Consider the following 24,351-nt stretch of genomic DNA (forward strand, 5'->3'; position numbering starts at 1 on the left):
CTGCTCTGACTGATTGTGGATTAAAAATATATCTCTGGAACCACATCCAGTCCATGTTGGTTCTCCATGCAACAATCCAGTCAGTCTCACTCCCCTGCTCTATCCCCAGAGCCCTATCAGTTTATTTCCCTCAAATGTCCATCCCAATTCATCTTTCAAACTATTCATCATCTCTGCTTCCACCCTCAGAGGCAGCGACTTCCAGGTTGTTACTCGCTGCATGAGAAGTTCTTCCACACACATCCCCTCTCTGTCTCATCCCAAAACCTTCAACTTGTGCACCCTCGTCCTTGCATTCTCAGCGAATGGGATCAGCATTCCTTTGTCTACTTGATCTACACCTGGCATAATCCTGTCCACCTCTATCAGATCTCCCCCTCAGTCTGCTTTGCTCCAAAAAGATCAACCTCAGCTTCTCCAACCAAACCTTGTGGCTAAAAGCCTCATTGCTGAAACCATTCTGGTTAATCTCCTCTGCACCAGCTGAATGATCCTCACGTGTTTCCTCAAGGGTGCTGAGCAGAACTGGACTCAATACTGCAGCTGTGGTACAATCAAAACTTTCTAAAGGCTCAGCAGAACTTGCATGATTCTGTACTCAATGCCTGTGTCCTCATGGGGAGGTCACTCGTGTGGATGGGGAGGGTCTAAACTAACCTGGCAGGGGGATAGACATCAGTGTATAGAAGTAGAAAGGAGGAATATCTAGAGGAAGAAGTAGGGCCATATAAGATCAGAGTAGATGAAGAAGGAATCTAAGAGGAATACAAGGACAGGTTTAGAATGCATGTGTGTAATCACACAGTGTGGTGTATCAGGTTGGTGAGTTAGAAGCACAAATAGCCATTTGGGAATACAATACACTGGCAATGATGACAATGTGGCTTAGAAATGGAGTGAACCGGGCGATTGCTATTCAATACAATGTGAAGAGAAAAGACAGAGAAGGGAAAAAGGTAGGTGTGGTGACAAAGAAATAGAGCAGCAAATCTGGAGGCAGATCAGGCATTGCAGATACAGAATTAATTCCATTCTCACACAGACTGACAGGAAGGTTGACTGCATGATCCAAGTGTCTGTGGGTAGTCACTTGGGTAACAGTGATCATTGTATCACAAGCTTGATATTAGCAACGAACAATCTAAAGTAGCACTTCTGAATGGGAAGAGGAGTAACTTCAACGGGAGGAGCTGGGATAGAGCGAGAGTAAAATGGAGCCAAAATCTGACAGGAAAAACTGTAACAGGACAATGGGTGATTTTTCAGGAGATGTTTCAGGTACAGACTCGGTACATTCCAATCAGGTTGAAAGGGAGGGGAACCAAAGCCAGAGCTGGATGATGAGGAAGATAGAAAATATAACGAAACAATGAAGAAGCCGCATGATGCATGTCAGAAGAATTCTTCAAATGAGAACCACTATACAAGAGAACAGGAAGCAAATCTCGCAGGCTTGATAGTCGGGAGACACATTCTACTCTATCTGTCACAGGGCTGATCAGAACCTGTTCCCTGTTCCAGTGAAACATCTGCACAGAACACAACGCAAAGCTGGAAGCTGGAAATCTGAAACAAACACAGAAAATGCTGGAAATGCTCAGCGGATGAGGCAGCATTTTCGATTAATGGAGATTTCTGGAAAACAAGCTCCTGAAGCACAGCACAGCTGCACAGTTTAAAGTTTCCCTTCATCCACAATGGAGGCTTCATTCTATGGTTCTGAACGATCCAAATTTGAGAATGTGCATTGTTATTCTCGTCGCCACAGCCTGAAAACCACTTCAGGCATTGATGTCGCCCTTGGATTTTAAATTTGTAAATCCATTCTCTACCTTTTAAAGCGACTATTGAAACTGTATCTGTCACCCATTCAGTTCTTTGTGAGTGAGAAGCAGAATTGAAGATATATTTGGGTAATTTTCCTTTGACTGAATTTGTACAGAAGCATAAAGGCGGGAATCACACACAGCACTTCATGAAAATGACCCCCTAAAAGCTGACTGTTTAATCAAGGGATGGTTCTATTTATTCACTTATTATTAATGGAGAATAGAAAAGTTGGAACTGTATGCAATCTGGGCAATACAACTGAGCAAAGTGAAACACAATGGGGACTGGGCACGATAAGCCTCCCATGGGCAAAAGACAAAGTGGAGGTGCGACGTTGGCTGCCTTGTGAGACGGAGCAGGGAGATGTTGTCGGGTGAAGGCACATAGGAAAGTGGGAGTGCGAAGCGTTTAATGCTCACTGTACAAGCAAAAGGTGCAATGCAGACTGCAGGCTGCATATTCAATTCTTACTATCCTAAACAACAGTGATTCAAAATGCCACTTGGTTCAAAATAAAATGCCAACCGGCACTAATACATTCACTTAAAAAACATAGCCTTGCTGATTTATCATAATTTAAATGATTTAATTTAGTTACAGGGTACGGCTAGATTTCAAAATGATATGGCCAACAGATGTAGTATTTCGAAATTCCACCGTCCCAGGTTCAATATAATGTGAACAATTTTTGTCTGTTGTGTCCCTCTCTGATGTCCAAACTTCAGTCGACCAGAGTGTACAATTTGACATAATAAAAATGCAACAAGCTCCCCGTCGGGGAATTGAACCCCGGTCTCCCGCGTGACAGGCGGGGATACTAACCACTATACTAACGAGGAAGCGATGTTTTGCGTACTGTACACTTGCCACTTACACTTTCAGAGCGACAACTGAGTTCGGACGAGATCAGTTCGTTTCTCCAATTCGGAGTCCCATTTAATGCAGCAAACAGCGGCTTTCACCAACCGACTTTTGGATTAGCAAGAAAGAGAATGAGATGGATGCATGAAAAAAACAAGAATCAAGCGGAGACAAAAAGTTGCGTTTGCCGTTCATTTCAAACTGCATGTTCTTATTAATTCTGGAGGAAAGACGGCCTGTGTTGAAATCTGAACAATCTGGACAATCTCAGCTCGTCTCTCTCCACAGATGATGTCAGACATGCTGAGATGTTCCAGCATTTTCATTTGTTGTTTCAGATTCCAGCAGCGGCAGTATTTTGCTTTTATCTTGTCTTGAAATGCGTTTTTTTTCTCCAAACTGCTGGAACTTCCAAAGTGCTTTACAGCTCAGATGCTTTTCTTTAATTCTATTGTCTTGTATTGCCCGAGGCAGGTGCGGATTGAGCAAAAACAGAAAATATCATCCCCAATCTCACAGGATCATGGAAAAATTATTTCTGTGGCTTTGACCATCTCATCAGTTGTCTGATATAGATACATTTGCTCAAAGCTGCCTCAGTTAAAATCTTATTGGTGCATAATTCTGTGAGCCACTGGAAAATGAGCGAAGTTTCCAACCCGTTTCTGAACTCATGAAGTTGAAGTTAATTATTCTCTGTCTCCGATGATAATTTTAAGAAGCTCAATTAAAGCTCTACTGTCCATGGTTCGGCCACGGATTCGAAAACCAAACAGATTTCCAAGCAGTGTCTGCAACATAGAACCACGTAATCCCTGCAGCGCAAAAACACGCCTTTCGCCAGAGTCTGATGTGATCTGATCAGTTGCTTCATTTCACTTGATTTGATTTGATTTATTTTTGTCACATGTTTTCGCCTTCAGTGAAAATTATTGCTTCTTGCGCGCTCGACAGATAAAACATTCCGTTCACAGGTAAGGAAAGGAGAGAGTGCAGAATGTAGTGTTACAGTCATAGATAGAGTGGAGAGAAAGATCAAATTAATGCAAGATAAGTCCATTCAGAAGTCTGATCGCCGCAGGGAAGAAGCTGTTCTTGAGTCGGTTGGTACGTGACCTCTGGCTTTGGTATCTTTTTCCCGATGGAAGAAGGTGGAAGAGAGTATGTCCGTGGTGCGTGGGGTCCTTAATTATGCTGGCTGTTTTGCCGAGGCAGCGGGGAGTGTCGACAGAGTCAATTGATGGGAGGCTGGTTTGCGTGATGGATTGGGCTACATTTATAACATTTTGTAGTTCCTTGCGGTATGAGGCAGAGCAGGATCCATACCAAACTGTGATAGACTCAGGAAGAATGCTTCTTGGTGCATCTGTAAACGCTGGTGAGAATCATAGCTGACATACCAAATTTCTTTTGGGAATGAAATTCCTTTGTTTTGGGCATGGAAAGTAGCTTGCCTGGCTGGGAATCGAACACAGGCCACGGCGGTGAAAAGCGCCGAATCCTTATCACTGGACCATCGGAAAGTGCGTGCGGCCTCACCAGGCTGCAGTATTGCCTTCCAATCGGGCAACACTTCCGCAGTCAAGGGCACTCAGCCTCCGATCTTCGGGTATCTTCATGGCACACGACAAAGCAGAATCGCCGAGCAGAAACCGACAGGCAAGTTCCACATGCATGATGAAAGCCTCAACCGGGATCCTGGGTTCAAGCCACAGGACACACAACCCTCACCATTCTCTCTGAGTTTGCAAAATCCTTCTAACTCTCCTGATTTGAGAGAATTCACACCTCTTTAACCGGTGATTATCCCTCTCTCCACCCTTGCTGTCTATACATTTACCTGAAAAGACTCGCATTCTAACCATTGTCCACACTCCAATCTGTAATTATCGTACTATTGTATTTGTGTCTATCGATGCCGTGTTTGTCAACCTCCCTCAACTCATCTGATGAAAGAGCACATCTCCGAAAGCTTGTGATTCCAACTTTACCTTGTGTTGTGAGAATTCTTATTGTGCCCACCTCAGTTCAACGCCGGCGCCTCCACATCAGCACAAGTGCGAGCAGATCATCTGTTGAGGAAATAGGAAAATGGATCAGAAGTGTTGGTGTGATGTGTTCCATTATCCGTCCTCACTATTCAGAGCCCTAACCACGCAGTCCAGGTACATACCAACTATCAACGACATGTATGAAAGGGTAAGGTACATTCTTATCTGCCCTTCTCTGGTCCATTTTATCGAAATGATTTTTTAAATAATCTTTCACTAATTTAAAGCCCAGCATCAGGCCACCCCTCAGCCTTGTGATTACAAGAAAAGAAAGATGCAAGCAGTCAAAACGTTACCAGGTCTTTCCTTTGTTCTCAATGACACTACTTTTTATGGGCTGCGGGTCTCACCTGCAGGACCAACATTTGTTGCCCTTCCCTAATTGCCCTTCAACTGAGAGTGGCTCACTCGGCCATTTCAGAGGGCAGGTAAGAGTCACCCACATTGCTCTGTGTCTGGAGACACATGTAGGCCACACCAGGTAAGGCGGGCAGACTTCTTTATCTAAAGTGCACTGGTGAACCATTTGAGGTTTTACAAGAATCGACGGTAGTTTCGAGGCGGCCATTACTGAAACCAGTTTTCAATTCCACTTTGATCAAATCAGTGAATTTAAATTTCACCAGCTGCCATGGTAGAATTCACTCCATGTCCGCAAATATTAGTGCGGGCCCCTGGATTACCAGCGCAGTGACATTGTCTTTCATCCCTGTAAACAAAAACAGTTCGTTCAGGTCCTTATTAAACCTCTTCCTGAGGAGATTAGAATTCCCCCCACAGAGTTCTACTAAACCGATTGCTGCAAAGCCTGTTGCTCTATTCTGGAGCATCAATAATTCATTAGGATCACACAGGTAAGATTGATTTTTCGGAACTCAAAAAATTAATGATCTGAGAAAATTGAATGAACAGAACAACAAGGGAGTACTTTCTGAAAAGGTGCCCTGCAATGTTGGCAATAATGCAGAACTTTCAGCTGACGAGGCATATCACGGTTTTCCGGAAATACCACCAGACATTTTCTGCGTAAAGCGACGGCGGCAGGACACAAACCGGCAATCTTCTGATGTTATCGTCATCATGATCGCCGAAGTCAAACACCTTATCCATTAGCCCACGGCGTTAGCACACGCATTAAAGCGGCGGGTGCTACCGCCATGTGAATAACTACTGTGGTTATATTAATTGTCAGTTCTATTTTTGGATGCTCCGCTGGTTTCCGGATACCAGAAAATTGAAGGGAAATCTCCAGCTGCTGTAACCAGCGAAAACTAAAGTCCACTTCTTACATTCTTGGGTGCCTGCCTTTGTGGAGTTGGAAACCAAAAGAGAAACTGCTGGAAAATGTCAACAAGTCTGGCAGCGTCTGTAAGGAGAGAAGGAGCTGATGTCTCGAATCCAGGTGACCCTCTGTGTGGAGTTTGCGTGTTCTCCCCGTGTCTGCCTGTGTTTCCTTCGGGTGCTCCGGTTTCCTCCCAGCTTCAACAATGCAGGTTAGATGGATAGGCCAGAATAAATTGACCCTTAGTGTCAGGGGGATTAGCAGGGTAATTACTTGTGACTACAGGGTTGGAGAGGGATTCTCTGACGGAGAGTCGGTGCAGAATCACTGGGCAGAATGGCCTCATACAGCACTATAGGGATCCTATATCTCCTCCACAAACTGTCTTAAACATTCACTACTGATCCCCAGAATCCCTCTGCTCGCAGCTAATGCAGCAACATCCCCTGTGTACCTTAGTTCAATATGTTATACTCTTTTACACGTCACTTACTGCACCACTCAATCTTCTTTGTTGCAAAGAGAGAAACTTCGAAATATTCAACCAAACCTTGTATCTAACTTCCCTCATCGCTGGATCTAAAATGGTAAATCTCCTTTTCTCCCTCCCATGGACCCTCACACTCTTTCGAGAATGTGGTTCCCGGGTCTGGGTGCAATCCTAAAACAGCTGCAGTTGATCAGAGCTTTATAAAGATTGAGCATAACTTCCCTGTTTTTATACTCAGTATCTCGATTGATGAAGCCAAGGATTCAGTGCACTTTACAATCGAATCTCTCAAAATCTCCTCTCACGTTCAAAGATCTCACTGAACCTCAGGTCCCTCTGATCCTGCACACTGATTAGAACTGGACCATTCAGAATGCCACTGCGGCAAAGTGATTGACACAGTGGTTAGCGCTGCTGCCTCACAGTACCAGAGTCCCAGGTTCCATTCCGGCCCCGGATCACTGTCTGTGTGGAGTTTGCATTTTCTCCCGCGTTGCGTGGCTTTCCTCCGGGTGCACTGGTTTCCTCCCACAGCCCAAATATGTGTGGGTTAGGTTGATTGACCACGCTAAATGTCAGAGGGATGGAATGCATAGTGTCAGGGGGATGTTCCGGGTAAATGTGTGGGGTTGTGGGAATAGGGCCTGGGTGGGATTGCAGTCAGGCCAGACTCAGTGGGCTAAATTTCCTCCTTCGGAACTACAGCGTTTCTATGTTCTGTCGCCGCTCCCCATCCCTTCTGGCAGAAAGCAGCACTGTTCCTGATTGTGGGATGAATAATGTGTCTCTGCTACAATATCAGTGAGAGCGAAGACTGCAGCTTCTTTTTCTCCAAACCAGAATTTACAAGGAGTTTTGGCACTGATGCATTATCTGGCCGAGCAGACTTTGTCTCTGTCTATCCCTCCAACAGAAACTGATAGCCAAGTTCCGAACACATGAGGACGGCCTCAACCGGGATGTTGGGTTCATGTCACATTATCTGTGACCCCCACAACTTGCCTGGACTTGCAAAATTTCACAAGCTGTCCTGTCTGGAGACAATGCACATCTCTTTAACCTGTGCTTAATGCCCTCTCCACTCGCATTGTCTGTACCTTTAAGACTTGATTAGTAGGGATATGGGAGTAGGGCCTGGGTGGGATTGTGGTCGGTGCCGGCTCGATGGGCCAAATGGCCTCTTTCTGCACTGTCGGGTTTCTATCTATGAAGCTGTATTAGCATTGATTAGCTTGATGAGCATTCCAATCATTATTCTGTAAATTGAGTTTGTGTCTCTGTATGCCCTGTTTGTGAGCACATCTCCCACTCCACCTGACGAAGGAGCAGCACGCTCCGAAAGCTAGTGGCATTTGCTACCAAATAAACCTGTTGGACTTGAACCTGGTGTTGTAAAACGTCTTACTAAACTTCGGTCTACCAGTGTGTGATGCCATCTACTGGCCGCAACCCGGAACTGCAACAGAGAGGAAGATATTGACATGAACTGTCCCTGTTGCAGAGGCAGATCAAACAGGAATTAATGATTGGATGTCAGCATTAAATCCAATAACGAATTCAATATTAATGTACTTTCCCATATAGTCGGTATAATTTGGAACTTGTTATAGGCTGGAGCAGTTGACTCGATTAGTTCAGCTGTATTGAAGGGAAATCTAGGTAATGAGACGATGGAGAATGAAATTCAGAGATAAGCAGATGATGTTACATTAAAGATTTGAGCAGAGGATCGTGTGGAATCATGTACTAAGTGCACCAAAAGGCCCAATTTCAATTCGATATCTTCCGGGTAGAATGAGTACAGATTTGCAAAGTGTCTCAGATGGATTGATAAGGAATATCACACACTTATGTTGTACCGGAGACAGAATGCGTCCAGCACCTGTAGAATTTTAGAATAGATACAAAAGAGAGGGAGAGAGACCATTACACCCTTTGTCTGTGTGCTGTCCTGGACAAGAACAACTCATCTCGACCCTTTCCCAAACATTGTATCATAAACCTGCAAATCATTTCTCTTCAGGTGCTAATTCCTTTCCCCTGACAATCCTGATTTGATGCTGCCTCTGCCATACTCTCAGGCAGTGCATTCCAGGTCCTAAACTCTCAGCATATTAAAAACGATCCTTCTCCAATCTGCCAATGGGAACAGTTTTTCTTCATCTACTCTCCTTGGACAGCACAATCAAACCCCCGACTGCTACCGTCTGGAAGGTCTAGATACATGGGAACACCAGCACCTAGGAATTGTCCTCCAAGGCACTCACCATCCTGGCTTGGAAAAATGTCACTACCTTCACTGTCGCAAAATCCTGGAACAACCTCCCGAAAACTATTAGGTTACGAGCGCTGTGGCGTTACCTACACCTCAGGGACTGCAGCAGTCATTCTCAAGGTCAAGTATGGACGATACACTGGTGTTGGGTTAAATAACAATACAGCAGTGAATATTTCTCTCGCTACATTAATAGGCAGCAAGACTTCAGAGTGCTGTAGCAGAGTGGCACAGCGGAAGTGTGCTGGGCCCATAGCCCAGAGGTCGATGGATCAAAATCATTTTCTGCTAATTTCTGTTAATACTGATAATAAAATTTCTTGAAATCAACACCAATACATTTGTGACTTTTACGTGGAATATATAGACAGATATTTACATTCGCTTCAATTTTTCGTTAAATGCTTCAATCTGCAGCGAATCTCTTGTATATTCACACAAGCTAGAAATACTATGAAAATGCATCAGCATATATTAGTGATCGAGGTAATGTTGTACAAGGCAGAGTTCCTGAATTTGTGGATAATGTAAAACTTAGAAGTGTTGCGAACTCTGAGGAGAATCGTGCGAATCTTCAAAAAGGACATAGATAAGTTGTTCGAATGAATGGAAAAGACGCCGGTGGAATTTAAAGCAGAGAATTGTGAAGAGATTCATTCTGGTGGGAAGATTATAGAGATACAAAATAAAGGGTACAACTCTAAATGAGGTGCAGGAGCAGACGGAACTGGTTGTGCGTGTGCATATGTCACTGAACAGGTCAGGACAGGTTAAGATACGTTTAATAAGGCATATTGAATTCTACCCTTTATTAACAGGGTCATAGACTACAAGAGCAGGGAGGTTGTGTTCAAATGGTGTAAGACACTAAAACATCCAGCTGGAGTGTTGTAGCCTGTTCTGGAAGCCACACTTTAGAAAGAATGTGATGGCATTGGAGAGTGCATAAAAGGTTCATGAGATTGTTTGTGAGACTGACAAACTTCACTCATGAAATGGATCAAAGACTTTGGAATTGTTCTCCTTGGAGAAGTGAAAATTGAAGGAGATGTAATAGAGGTATTAAATGTCACGAATCGTCTGGATAGAGTGGATAGGGACAAACTGTAACTACTCTTGGAATGATCAAGGATGAGAAAGCAGATGGAACACCATTAGCAAAGGATGGAATAGAAATACAAACAGAACCTTTCTCACACAGTGAATGCTTAATGTGTGGAATGCACTGCCGGAGAGTGTGATGAAGGTAAGTTCAAATGAAGCATTTTAAAAAGAATTAGGCTGTGACATGAAAAAGACAAACGTGCAGGGTTACAGGGAGAAGGTGGAAATGTTAATTTTCTGTCAGAACATTAATAAATTCTCATCATAGAAACCCTACAGTACAGAAAGAGGCCATTCGGCCCATCGAGTCTGCACCGACCACAATCCTACCCCCATATCCCAACATATTTTACCCGCTAATCCACACATCCCAGGACACTAAGGAGCAATTTTAGCATGGCCAGTCAACCTAACCCGCACATCTTTGGACTGTGGGAGAAAACCGGAGCACCCGAAGGAAACCCACGCAGACACGAGGAGAATGTGCAAACTCCACACAGACAGTGACCCAAGCCGGGAATCGAACCCAGGAGCTGTGAAGCAGCAGTGCTAACCACTGTGCTACCGTGCCACCCTCATTCGTCACTCATCACTGAATCGAGTATGAATACGGTGAAGTACAGCAATGTTTAACTGACAAAAAAGTTGGTGGGGTAAGTCTAAACGGGAGGTAACGAACCCAAGTTTGTGTTGAAAAGGAAGTGAATACAAAAACAAGAATAAACATGAGGGTAAAAACCAAAACCTGCAAAGAAAAATGAAAGCAAAATGGAGCTGTGTTGAATGTCTGAAATTGTTTGACTCAGTGCTGAGTCTGGAAGGCTGTAAAATGTTTCATTGAGAGATGAGTTTCTGTTCCTGGAAATTACATTAAGCTTCATTGGGACATTGCAGGAGGCTGAATGGAAAGAGCAGTATAAAGCAAGGTAGAAAATTAAAATGACAGGAGACTGTGAAATCCGAGTGATGTTTATGAACTGAACAGAGGTGTTTCACGAAGCAATCCCTGCCTCTGCGACTGGATCCTGAACTTCTGAAATTACAGACCACAATAAGAAAGGATAGACAACAACACCTTCGCCACGATCATCCTCAGCACCGCTGCCCCACAAGGTTGTGTTCTCAGCCCCCTACTATCCTCCTTATACACCTATGACTGTGTGGCCAAATTCCCCTCCAATTCTATTTTCAAGTTTTCTGACGACACCACCATAGTGGGTCGGATCTCAAACAATGATGAGAGAGAGAATCTGGTGAACTGGTGCGGCAACGACAATTTCTCCCTCAATGTCAACAAAATGAGAGATTGTCATCTACTTCAGGAAGCGTAAAGGAGAACATACTCCTCTCTACATCAACGAGGACGAAGTAGAAAGGGTCGAGAGCTTCAAGTATTTAGGTGTCCAGATCACCAACAACCTGGCCTGGTTCCCCCCATGCCGACACTTTAGTTAAGAAAGCCCACCAATGCCTCTACTTTCTCAGAAGACTGAGGAAATTTGGCATGTCAGCTACGATTCTCACCAACTTTTACAGATGCACCAAAGAAAGCATTATTTCTGGTTGTATCTCAGCTTGGTATGGCTCCTGCTCTGCCCAAGACCGCAAGGAACTACAAAAGGTCATGAATGTAGCCCAATCCATCATGCAAAGAAGCCTCCCATCCATTGGCTCTGTCTACACTTCCCGCTGCTTCGGCAAAGCAGCCAGCATAATTAAGGACCGCAGGCACCCTGGACCCTTCCATCTTCTTCCATCGGGAAAAAGACACAAAAGTCTGAGGTCACGCACCAACCAACTCAAGAACAGCTTCTTCCCTGCTGACATCAGACTTTTGAATGGACTTGCCTTGCATTAAGTTGATCTTTCTCCACACCCCAGCTATGACTGTAACACTACATGCTGCAGTCTCTCGTTTCCTTCTCTATGAACGGTATGTTGTGTCTCTATAGCGCATAAGAAACAATACTTTTCACTGTATGTTAATACTTATGTCAATAATAAATCAAATAATATATGATAAATAAATACTCTGCCCAATATGACATATAAGCAAAATAACATGTTGGAAAAAAGAAATATAGAAATCAATCTTACATGTGGAATTTGAGTTTCGGGATCTGAACAGTGAGGAGAGAATATGGAACTTATCACACCAACAATTGTAATCCATTTTCCTGTTTCCTCACCAGATGATCTGCTCCCACTGAGGTTGACAGGGATGTCAAGCTTTTCTGTCCCACTTCCTGTTTTTCATTCACATCATTTCCCCTCTAAAACTATGGATGTTTTCCCCTTGTCCTCACGGTGACACAGTGGTGCAATGATTAGCATTGCTGCCTGACAGCGCCAGGAACCTGGGTTCGATTGCTGACTTGGGTCTCTGTCTGTTTGAAGTTACTCCGTTCTCCCCATGGCTGCGTGAATTCCGTCTGGGTGCTCCAGTTTCCTCCAACAGTCCGAAAGATGTGCTGGTTAGGTGCATTGGCCATGCTAACTGCTCCCTCAGTGTACGCAAACACGTGCTGGATTGACGTGACTGGGGGATTTTCACCATAGCTTCATTGCAGTGTTAATGTCTGCCTACTTGTGACACTAATAAATAAACAAACTTCACTTTACCTTCTTCCCCAATATTCTTCTCATTTAATGCATCATCCTTTGTCATTTCTGCCAACTCTAGATTGTTGCCACCACTAGAATTCCACACCCCTCTGCAGTCCTTTCAATTTTCTGAGTGGAGATTTTCCTCTTTACACCTTCACCCATTTCCTATCAGTTAAGGCAATTCCGCCCCCACCACCGCCCCCCCCCCACGCCCCCCCACCCCCAACGACAACCACCCCACGCCCCCCTCCCCCCCTCCCCGCCCCCCTCATCCGATCCAATCTGCTCATAGTAAAACGCCTTGAACATTTCTTCCAAATGAAAGGCCAGTTTCGTCTCCCCAATTAATCGTATTTGCTGTTTACATCATGCTCTGCTCTGGATTGTGGAGACCAAACAAAGATTGTGTAATAACCCTGTGGGATTCCTCCATTCAGTCCAAACTTCTGGCTCCACTTCTGATCAGAATTCTGGTCTACTATCTTTTTAATTCTTCACTTGTTTTCACTCTGATCTCTCTGTACTTCGTCTTCTCCCGTGTTCCAATGAACCTCAGTGCACAATTCCTCAACGCATTACTTTGATATCTTCACACGTTCTTTTTCTATTCATGGTAGTTTTGCACCACCAGTTCCTGCATTTCATCTCTCTTGTACTCTACACTATCACAGATCTTCTATTTTGTCCCTTTTTTTCTGCCGTTATCAATCTGCCATTTTCTTTTGGTCGAGAGGTTCAAATTTTTAGGTGTGCAGATCAACAACAACCTGTCCTGCTCCGTCCAGGCCAACGCTATAACAAAGCCCCCCAACACTTCTATATTCTCAGCAGGCTAAGGAAATTCTGCATGTCCACTACGACGCTCAGCAACTTTTACGGATGCACCATAGAAAACATTATTTCCTGTTGCATCACAGGCTCCTGCTCTGACCAAGATTGGAAACAACTACAAAGGGTCATGAACGAAGCCCAGTCCATCACACACACCAGCCTTCCATCCATTGACTCTGTCTACACATCCCGCTGCCTCCGAAAAGCAGCCATCATAATCAAGGACCTCACAAACTCCTGACATACTGTCTTCCACATTCTGTTGGGAAAAAGATGCAAATATCTGTGATCACGTATCAACTGACTCAAGAACAGCTTCTTTCTTGCTGCCATCAAACTCTTGAATCGACCTACCTTATATTAAACTGATCTTTTTCTACATCCTGGCCATGACTGGAATACTACATTCTCATTTCATATTCTATGATTGGTATACGTTGTCTGTATAGCATACAAGAAACAATATTTTTCACAGTATACTAATACAGGTAACAATAATAAATCAAACCAAAAATCAAATAAAATCAAATTTAAGGCAGGTGGGAAGCACAATGTTTAGCACTGTTGCCTCAGAGCGTCAGCGACCCGGGTTCAATTCCAGCCTAGGGTGACTGTCTGTGTACAGTTCACATGTTCTCCCTGTGTCCTCATGGCTTTCCTTTGAGTGCTCCTGTTTCCCCCCACACTCCAAGGATGTGTGCCTTCGGTTGATTGGCCATGTTATAATTGTCCCTTAGTGTCAGGGGGACTAGCAAGGCAAATACATGGGGTTACGGGGATAGGAACTCGGTGGGTTGTTTTCTATGCAGGCTTGATGGGCGAAACGGCCTCCTTCTGCATTGCAGGGATTATATGATTCTTCTTTGAAATTGTTGCATTTCTTTGAATGTGGAATCACTGTCCCAATTTTGTACATTTCTGGAATATTATGCACATTTATAGTCTCAGTACTAGTGCATTTACCTTAGCCTCATACCATCAACTCCTTTGTCATTTCGTGTCTCCTGCCCTCAACGATGCTTTGAAACCAGAAGAGAAATATTAATGCTAAATTCAGTAATAAGTATCAAGAAATAATTAATTAATATTCTGACAGCAGCGAAACATTCAGAAATGAGTGTTTGAGGCAGGGCAAAATCACTCAAATGCTGTAATTTTTACCTTATGTAAGGTTGATATGGACAGAATGAGCGGTAAGTTGAACATGTTAAATTGGAACAGCTGCCAACAGGCAAACACAAACAATCGGAGACACGGAAAGAAACATATGGAACAATATATATCTAATACAACCGGAAAGGATGGAAACCTCACTTTATCAATTCATAGTGATTTGGGGAACAAAATTCCATGTTTTAAACCATTAAGAAGGAATGTTGATTTCTGTCCAAATAATGTTTAAGTATGTCTTCAACGTGGTGCCGTTTCCACTTTGCTGACTCTCTCGTCCTTTTTGATGGTACATGTCACAAGGAGGACGCTGCTATCCAAATCAGCATGGTGACTTACTGCAGGGTGTCCTGTAGATCAGACACACCGCAGCAAATATGGATAAACTATTTCTGTGAAATCATTGATCGTCTCTGCTTCCACCATCCTCGTAGAGAACTTGATCGATCCATTACTCGGCTCTTCTGGCCGAGTGATGTTCTGTAGTTGTGACACAGCTGCTTCCCAAGCAGTTGACCCGAGTTCGACTCCCGGCTATCGCATTGTTTTAATTTATTTGGGACGGCACAGTGGTTAGCACTGCTCCCTCACAGCGCCGGAGCCTCAGGTTCGATTCCTGGCTTGGGTCACTGTCTGTGTGGAGTTTGCACCTTCACCTCGTGTCTGCGTGGGTTTCCTCTGGGTGCTCCACTTTCCTCCAACACTCCAAAGATGTGCAGGTTCGGTGAATCGGTAAATTCTCCCTCAGCGTACCCGAACAGTCGCCGGAATGTGGCAACGAGGAGATTTTCACAGTAATTTCATTGCAGTGTGAATGTAAGCCTATTGTGACAAATAAATAAACTTATCTTATCCACAACCACTTTCACTGTTGCCTCACAGGGCCAGTCACCCGCTTTCAAATCTGTCCGTGATTCACTGTCTCTGTGGAGTTTGCACATTTTTCCAGTGTCCCCATGGGTTTCCTCAAAGATGTGCAGCGTTGGTGAATTGACCATGCTAAATTGCCGTATAATGTCCCAGGATGTTTGGGTTAGGGGGAATATCGGGGTAATTACCTGGGGATAGAGTGGGATGCTCTGTCAGAGAGCCGGTACAGACTCAATCGACCGAATACTTCCTTCTGAAGTGCGATGCCCCTATGCCTTCCATACATTTTAAATCTTCACTGTTCCCAAATCTTTCTGCCAGCTGTTACTGCAACAATTTCCGCCTGAGTATTTTAGTTCAATATTAGGCAATAGGATTCTGTGTGAGATCCTCTCTGGCTAAGTCGAGGGCGTCCTGAAACGCATCGAAAAGGGACCCCCGGCTTCTGAAACGACACCACGAACTTCTTACAGAAACTCAACACCCATGGAGTAGTTGAACCAGGAATACTCCTTGTCACAATGGACAATGGCGCTCTACACCAGCACCCCCGCGACGACGACATTGCTACAACAGCCTCAGCACTCAATACTGACGCCGGCATCTCCACATCTTAGTTCAATATGTTATACACTTTTACACATCTCTTAGAGCCGCACTCAATTGAGTTTGCTTCAACGAGAGGAACTCTGGCTTCTCCAAACAAACCTTGCAGCTAAAATCCCTCATCGCTGTGTCCAGTGCAGTAAATCACATTTACACCCTCCCAAGGATCCTGACACACTTCGTAAAATCTCCCCATCTCTTCTGTCAAAATGCAGCACTGTTCCTGAGTGTGGAATTAATAATGTCTCTCTGCGACAATATCAGTGAGAGCGGAGACTGCAGCTTCTGTTTCTCCAAGAGAATCTTTCTGTATAAAGCCGGAATTTACAAGGATTTCAGTCACTGATACATTGTCTAGCCGTCGGTGTCTCACTGCTCGAAGTCACTCTGTCTCTGTCTATCACTCAAACCCCTCTCATTAACTCAATACAAAGGCGGGATATTGTTGCTTAGTAACCGAGTGCACACAATCTGCATCTTCATCTGATCAAATAGAATTCAGCTTGTGAACAACATCAACATTTCAACCAGTTCTGGGTTAACCTAGGCACAGCTCTGATTGGAGACAGCCCCCTGAATCTCGGGAGCAGACACTATGAGCATTACCGTCCTCAGAGACTTTAACAGTTACTGAACAGTGAAACTCCAACTAATCCTGGAGAATCCACAGCGCAGAGCGAGAGGAGAGGAAAACCTGTCATGGGAGCTCTCAATCTGAGACACAGATTGGCCTGACAATGTGCAGATGTGAACCTACTCCTTCCATTCCCAAACTGTTATCACCAGGAATACAGAACGCCCAGTAATGACCAGCTTGTTGCAACGTGTTTGAATGAACACGTTGTCATATCATCGAAGCAGCATTTTGAAATTCTCATTCTTTCAATATATTCTGATGAAATGTATTTCTTATGCTCTGTGTGTCATTGCACAAGAATCTTCCCCTGACATGCCCTTGTGCCCCTGATGCTGATTTTAAAAAATTCTGTTCATGCTATTTTCCTCATGGAACCATAGAAGGGACGAAAGAAAGGTAACAGCAGACAAGGAACCCATTCGGCCGAGCTTGTCCATGCCAGCCCGGAGATACTAAGGTGTCATTTCCAAGTTCACCCAGCTGCACCCGGCCCGGAAACATGCAGCTGAAAGCATGATAGAGATCCAAAACCTTCATACCAAACATTCACTGGGATTTGCGGCTCTGTGAAGCAGCCGACGTAAACATTTCCAATCATAATCGCTGTGAAGCAAGGTTCGAACCTGCGTGGGGAAACCCTATTGGATTCCACCTCAGTAACGTTCAAATTAACTTCATCAGGCACCAGGATTGTGCAGACATCATAGAAACCCTACAGTACAGAAAGAGGCCATTCGGCCCATCGAGTCTGCGCCGACCACAAACCCAGCCAGGCCCTACCCCCATATCCCTACATATTTTACCCACTAATCCACGCATCCCAGAACACTAAGGGGCAATTTTTTAGCATGGCCAATCAACCTAACCCACACATCTTGGGACTGTGGGAGGAAACCGGAGCACCCGGAGAAAACCCACACAGACACGAGGAGAATGTGCAAACTCCACACAGACAGTGACCCCAGCCGGGATTCGAACCCAGGTCCCTGGAGCTGTGAAGCAGCAGTGCTAACCACTGTGCTACCGTGCCACCCAGTGTGTGAGGTAAAATTTGTTCCTGTCCTTTGTATCTGTCTCTGACTGAGAATTCATTTATTTGATCAGAGACTTGTTTTTCTATTTCAATAGTTTTTCATCAGAAACGAATTACATCCGAATAAAAACTGAAAAAGAGAAATCTCCATTTTATTTCATGACTGTCAAATGTTGCGTTCGCCCTGTTTCTGTCCACTCGGTTTAAAACACAAGATGCCGCGGATAAGGTTCTAAATAAATTACCAATTCGATGGTCGTGAATCGAACCCGGGTCAACTCTTTAGGAAAAGCAGCGAGACTCACCACTATACCATCATCACTCAGTTTGCTGAAACAACCCTTATTTTCATTCGTTATAATTACAGAACTACCTTAGTTGCTGATTTCATCAGGCTCCAGGTGTGTCCTTTGCACAGTTTATAAACTAGACTTGGCTTGTCTCATTTTTCAGGACGGCTGCCACCTGTTTACTGCTGTTTCAGACTGAGAACTCATTGATTAGCTTTGAGGCCTGCTCTTTGATTTAAACAAAGTTTCCACTGACAGCAACTTCAAACTGAATTTTATTTTGGACACACATGGATATTTCTGAGGCCAAAACATTGAATGTTTTCAAAGCAGTTAGATATAGCACTTGAGGCAAACTGGAGCAAAGGATATGTGGGTACAATTTGGGACCAGGCGATTGAGTTGGATGATCAGCCATGATCATAATGAAAGGCGGAGCAGGATCGAAGGGCCGAATGGCCTCCTCCAGCTGCGATGTTATGTTTCTGTGTTTTTTTCACTGTATCTGTTAATTTGCTGAAAGTCCAGCTCTGACAGTGAATCTGGTTTCCTCCAGGCCCAATCGGAGGGTGGTCAGAAACTGTCTGTCACTGTCAGAAACTCCAGTATCAGCGAGTGCGGGATGATTATTTAACTGGCTGTCATTGGTTGTTGAGGGTGTGATTTATTGTTATCTGTCAGTGCAGGAGAAACAAATAAAACAGGAAATCCAGACATTCCGAGAGCAGATAATTTGTATTTTCACCCGAAAGAAACGCAATGATATCTGTAATCACTATAATAACTAAAACAAAAACAGATATGATTGGCTCTTGCCGCGGAATCTGGTGAACAGATGTGGTCCTGCACCACATGGACTCCAGCGGTTCCAGAAGGCAGCTCACCACCACCTTCCCAAAGACAATTAGGGATGGGCAATAAATGCTGACCCAGACAGCGACGCTCACATTCCATGAATGAATTCAAAGGCAATCTGCGGGAAGCGGACCTCAAAGTGTGACTAAGGTGAAGAACAGTTACTGAGGTGAAGAACTGTAACGAACACCCTGGAATCTGGAGCAAAGGGTATGTGGGTACAATGTGGGACCAGGCCACACGGTAGCATAGTGCTTAGCACTGCTGCTTCACAGCTCCAGGGACCTGGGTTCGATTCCCCGCTTGGGTCACTGTCTGTGTGGAGTTTGCATATTCTCCTCCTGTCTGCGTGGGTTTCCTCTGGGTGCTCCGGTTTCCTCCCACAGTCCAAAGATGTGCGGGTTAGGTTAATTGGCCATGCTAAAATTGTCCCTTAGTGTCTTGGGATGCGTAGATTAGACGGATTAGCGGGTAAAATATGTAGGGATATGGGGGTAGGGCCTGGGTGAGATTGTGGTCGGTGCAGACTCGATGGGCCGAATGGCCTCTTTCTGCACTGTAGGGTTTTTATGATTTCTATTTCTATGATTTCAAAGGCTAAAAGGAGGAGAAATTCCGTCTGGGGCCTTACATTTGGTGAAAGTTTTGTCCTGTGAATGTGTCGGTGTGAATATTGTGTAAGAGACAGTGTATGAACGGGGCGGGCGAGACTATTCTAACTGTGTCAGTGTGTTTGTTCTGATCATGGGATCTCCGAGTCTCTCTTGAGTAAAATAAAACGTTTTTTTCAATTAAATAGTCCCCGTAATCCCCCTGCTGAGCCCCAAAGTTAGATTTCACGGCAACTGTTCCATTAAATTCAAGATTCCAGTCGAAAAGTAGAGAACATGTCAGTTATCGCATGCCCGCACGTTACCTCAAATCCTCAATATCTGTCCCCGAATCCCGCGACTAGCAATTAATGTAACACAAGATGTAAAAATGAAGCATATCTTCCCTGCTTTGATGCATTAAAGAGGGGGGCAAAGTGGCACAGTAGTGAGCATTGCTGCTCGTGTTTAATTCGGGCCTTGGGTGCCTATCGGTGTGGAGTCTGCACCTTCTCCTTGTGTCTGCGCGGGTTTCCTCTGGGTGTTCCGGTTTCCTCCCACAGTCCAAAGACATGCTGCTTAGGTGCATGAGCCATGCTAAATTGTCCCTTAGTGTCCCAGGATGTGGAGTTTCGGGGGATTAGCCATGGTTAAATAGCGCGAACGATGCTGTTTCAGAGAGTCGGTGCAGACTCGATGGGTCAACTGGCTTCCTTCTGCAGTGCAGAGATTCTATGCATACAAAGTGTATTCACTTATGAAACCAAGAATCCCTTCCGTTTTCCGAACGACTCTTTTAAAATTTCCTCTCATCTTCAAAGATCTCTCTGAACCTCAGGTCCATCTGGGCCTGCACACTGTTTAGAACTGGACCATTCAGTTTCTATTGCCTCTCCCCATCTTTGCTGTCAAAATGCAGCACTGTTCCTGAGTGTGGGATTAATAATGTGTCTCTGCTACAATATCAGTAAGAGCTGAGACTGCAGCTGCTGTTTCTCCAAGAGAATCTTTCTTGATAAAGCCGGAATTTACATGGAATTCTGTCACTGAGACATTATCTGGCCGTCTGTGTCTCACTGCCCTAACTCACTCTGTCTCTTTCCATCCCTCTATCCAATCTCATCCACTCTATATGAAGACGGGATATTGTTGTTTCGTGACTGAGTGCACACAATCTGTATCTTCATCTGATCAAATAGAATTCAGTTCGTGAACAATATCAACATTTCAACCAGTTCTGGGTTATCCCCGGAACAACTTTGATCGGCTGCAGCCCCCTGAATCTGAGGAACAGACACTGTGAGCATCGCCGGCCTCAGAGGCTTAAACAGTTACTGAGCTGGAAAACCCCAACTAATCCCCGAGAATCCACAGCACAGAGCGAGAGGAGAGGAAAACAGAGGAGCTGTTAATCTGAGACACAGTTTGACCTGACAATGTGCAGATGTGAACCTGTTCCTTCCATTCCCAAACTGTTATCACCAGGAATACAGAACACCCAGTAATGACCTGCTTGTAGCAATGTGTTTGAATGAACACGATGACATATCATCGAAGCAGCATTTTGATATTCGCATTCATTCAATGCATTCTGATTAAATGTATTTCTTATGCTCTGTGTGTCTTTACATAAGAATCTTCCTCTGACGTGAGACCTTGTTTTGTTCTTGTGCACCTGATGCTGATTTTTTTTTCATTCTGCTCACGTTATGATTTTCCTCATGGAACCGCAGAAAGAACCAGAGAGAAGAACCAGCACAGAAGGAACCCATTCAGCCTATCACATCCATGCCAGCCTGAGGACACCCAGGTGTCCTTTCCAAGCTCAGCTTCCGACACCCGGCCCAGAGCCATGCAGCTGAAAGCATGATGGAGATCCACATAATTAACAGAAAAATTCCACGAGTTTGTATCTGCCTGAAGCAAAGATTTCCAACCATAATCGCTGCGAGCAGGGTTCGAACCTGCGCGGGGAAACCCCATTGGATTTCGAATCCAACGCCTTAACCACTCGGCCATCGCAGCCGCTTCCTTGCTGCACTAATGTAACCACCTCAGTAACGTGCATATATTAACTTCATCAGTACCAGGATTGCACAGAGCACAGTGTGTGAGCTGAAATTTGTTCCTCAACTTTTACTTTGTATCTTTGTCTCTGAATTCATTTATGAGGCCAGAGACTTGTTTTTTTTTCTATTTAAATAATTTTTCAGTGAAAACGAATTACGTTCGAAGAGAAAATGAAAACAAAAGTATCTCTATTACTGGCGAATGTTGCGTTCGCCCTGTTTTGTTCACTCGTTTTAAAATACAAGAGGCCGCCGATAAGGTTCTAAGTAAATTATCAATGCGATCGCTGGGCATCAACCCATATCACTTGTTTGGATGGCAGCTATTCTCACCACTATACCACCATCGCTCGCGCTGCATATGCAATCGTTATTTGCATTAGTTATAATTACGGAACTACCTTCGTTGCTGATTTCAGGCACCAGGTGTGCCGGTAGTAAACTGAAATTGGCTTGTCTCGTTTTAGCCACCTTCTTACTATTGTTTCATACTGGGAATTCATTGATCAATTTTGAGGCCTGTTCTTTCATTGAACAAAGTTTCCACTCAAAGTAAATTGAAGCTGAATTTTCCATTAGAAAGATCGTGATGGTGAGGATTTTTAGTGAATTTCATTTTAAGGGTGCCCACCTACTGTTATGACCTGCGATAACTAATTAAAGTCATCAGAACCGTGATGGCCAGGAACTGACCCTAGATCAAATGCTCGCACAGTCACCACTCCACCACCATCGCTCACCTGGTTCTGCCACCCACTCTGTAAGAAAGTCCAGCTCTGATAGTGAATCTGGTTACCTTCAGGCCCAATTGGAGGATGGTCAGAAACTGTCTGTCACCGTCAGAAACTCCATTAACCGCGAGTGCGGGATGATCATTTAACTAGCTGTCTCTGGTTGTTGTGGTTGTGATTTACTGTTACCTGTCAGTTCAAGAGCAACAAATAAAACTATACAAACACTTATTTGGAGAAAGGGCTTCTCTTGAGGCACTGGGAGCATTTGAATAATGGATGTGTGGTTCTGTTCAGTTTGACGGCAGTCACGTCTGATGCACTTTGATTCTTGTATTTATTTTCCCACGATACCCTTTCCCTTTCGCGACGTGTTGTGTTTATTTGCTCGTTTGCTTAAATGTTGAACTGAAACCAATTGGAATTGGCCTATTATTTCAGCAAGATCCACTTTCTACTCTGAACACTCTGTTGCAGTATGAGCGCTGCAGCTGCGGATCTGTGGTGCAAAGAATGGCATGTAGGACTTCTCATCATTGTTTTATTTAATTTGATTTGATTTATTATTGTCACATGTATTAGTATACGGTGAAAAAGTATTTTTTCTTGTGCGCTGTAGAGGCAACGCATACCGTTCATAGAGAAGGAAAGAAGAGACTGCAGAATGTAGTGTTACAATCATAGCTCGGATGTCGAGAAAGATCAACGTAATGCAAGGGAGGTCCATTCAGAGGCAGCAGGGCAGAAGCTGTTCTTCAGTCGATTGGTAGGTGACCCCAGACTGTTGTATCTTTTTCCCGATGGAAGAAGGTGGAAGAGAGAATGTTGTCTGGTGAGACATGCAAAAGTTGTGGGTCAGAATCTAATCGAAGTCGGCTTTTTAGGTAAAGTTTGAAGAAATTCGGAACGGTTGTGTCAATGCTCTCAGAGAAGTGAAACTGCCGCCTCGAACTTCATGGGAATGCCAACAGGGCAGAAGGAGAGCATTCGGTCCATCAGGCCTGCACCAACAACAATCCCGCCCAGCCTGTATCCTCGTAACCCCACATATTTACCGTGCTAATCCCGCTGACGCTGAGGGACTATTTAGCATGGCCAATCCCGCTAATACGGCACTAATTTTCATGGCTGAGCTGCCTATTCCAGAAAGACAAAATCTGCCATTCGGGCCGCAAATGAAGCTGGCGTCTGCTTTGGAGCGTCCGAAACCATAGGTTTACCTGGTGGCAAACTCCTCTCCAAAACTGGTGTCCTGATTTGAATGGAGTTTCTCATCTGATTAAAAATATGGGAATGTGGAATTGTTCTGGACTATTTACCCCTCAAGCCTATGTGTCCAAACTTCATCTTGGTTCTGTGAAGCTCAAAACACTGAACGAATCATCAGTTCACCGGCAATAAGGATGCAGAACAAATGCAACACCAACGAGGATGGGATTCAAACCCACGCGTGCAGAGCACAATAGATTAGCAGCCTTAACCACTCGGCCATGCAACAGTCACTCCCCAATCGATTTTTAGTGTTTTAACATCCGTAACAAAGAACACATTTCTCCCGCAGGAAAATGTTGTCTTTCTGCTTTCTCGTTAATCTTGATTCGCTGTTATTTTTCCATTTGATGTAAATCCAGAGAAAGTAAAGTTCACCTCTCTGGTCCCTGTTTGGTTTTGAATTCACCGAACATGACTCTGATGCAAAAAGTAGCAGCTGCGGTGAGTTTGTGGCGCAAAACTTCAGATTAAAAGGCCGCGTGTTCGAATCACGGAGCTTTTCTGCGTTGGTCTTTTGATTTTGGTTGTTTCCGATTGTTTCTGAAATGATACAACTGTGATAGAAATGAAATTTTAGGGATGCTTCCGGTTCGCACGCTCAGTTTACTTTTTTGCACACTTTTGTATTTGAACAACGTGTCAGAGATATGATTCGTCCATTGTTTGTAAAGTTAAAGCAAGGTCCACAGTCCCAATTGTTTCTGGGAGGCATCAATGGGGAGAGCTGACTGGTGGTGATTTAACCAGAAGATTCACACCTCAGGCGAGGAGCAAGGCTTTCTCAACCGATACGGGAATTGATCCCGCGCTGCTGGCTGAATAAACTGTCCAACCAACTGAGACAAATACGCTGTGCTACTCGTTAATGAAAATCAAGACGATGAAGCAAATGAACTG

At 44.4% G+C, this 24,351-nt stretch overlaps 1 long non-coding RNA gene and 2 other non-coding genes across 3 annotated transcripts in view; all 3 read right to left on the reverse strand.

Annotated features, from left to right (window-relative positions):
* LOC144485434 (uncharacterized) overlaps nt 1–24,351 on the reverse strand; it is a 664,084-nt gene that overhangs the window by 368,573 nt on the left and 271,160 nt on the right. The window lies entirely within an intron of this gene.
* On the reverse strand, nt 2,598–2,669 carry trnad-guc (transfer RNA aspartic acid (anticodon GUC)). Its single transcript has one exon. It is a non-coding gene; the product is annotated as a tRNA-Asp (tRNA).
* On the reverse strand, nt 21,326–21,407 carry trnas-cga (transfer RNA serine (anticodon CGA)). The gene has a single exon. It is a non-coding gene; the product is annotated as a tRNA-Ser (tRNA).

Source organism: Mustelus asterias, unplaced genomic scaffold (genome assembly GCF_964213995.1).
Source record: "Mustelus asterias unplaced genomic scaffold, sMusAst1.hap1.1 HAP1_SCAFFOLD_194, whole genome shotgun sequence".
Taxonomy (NCBI): Eukaryota; Metazoa; Chordata; class Chondrichthyes; order Carcharhiniformes; family Triakidae; genus Mustelus; species Mustelus asterias.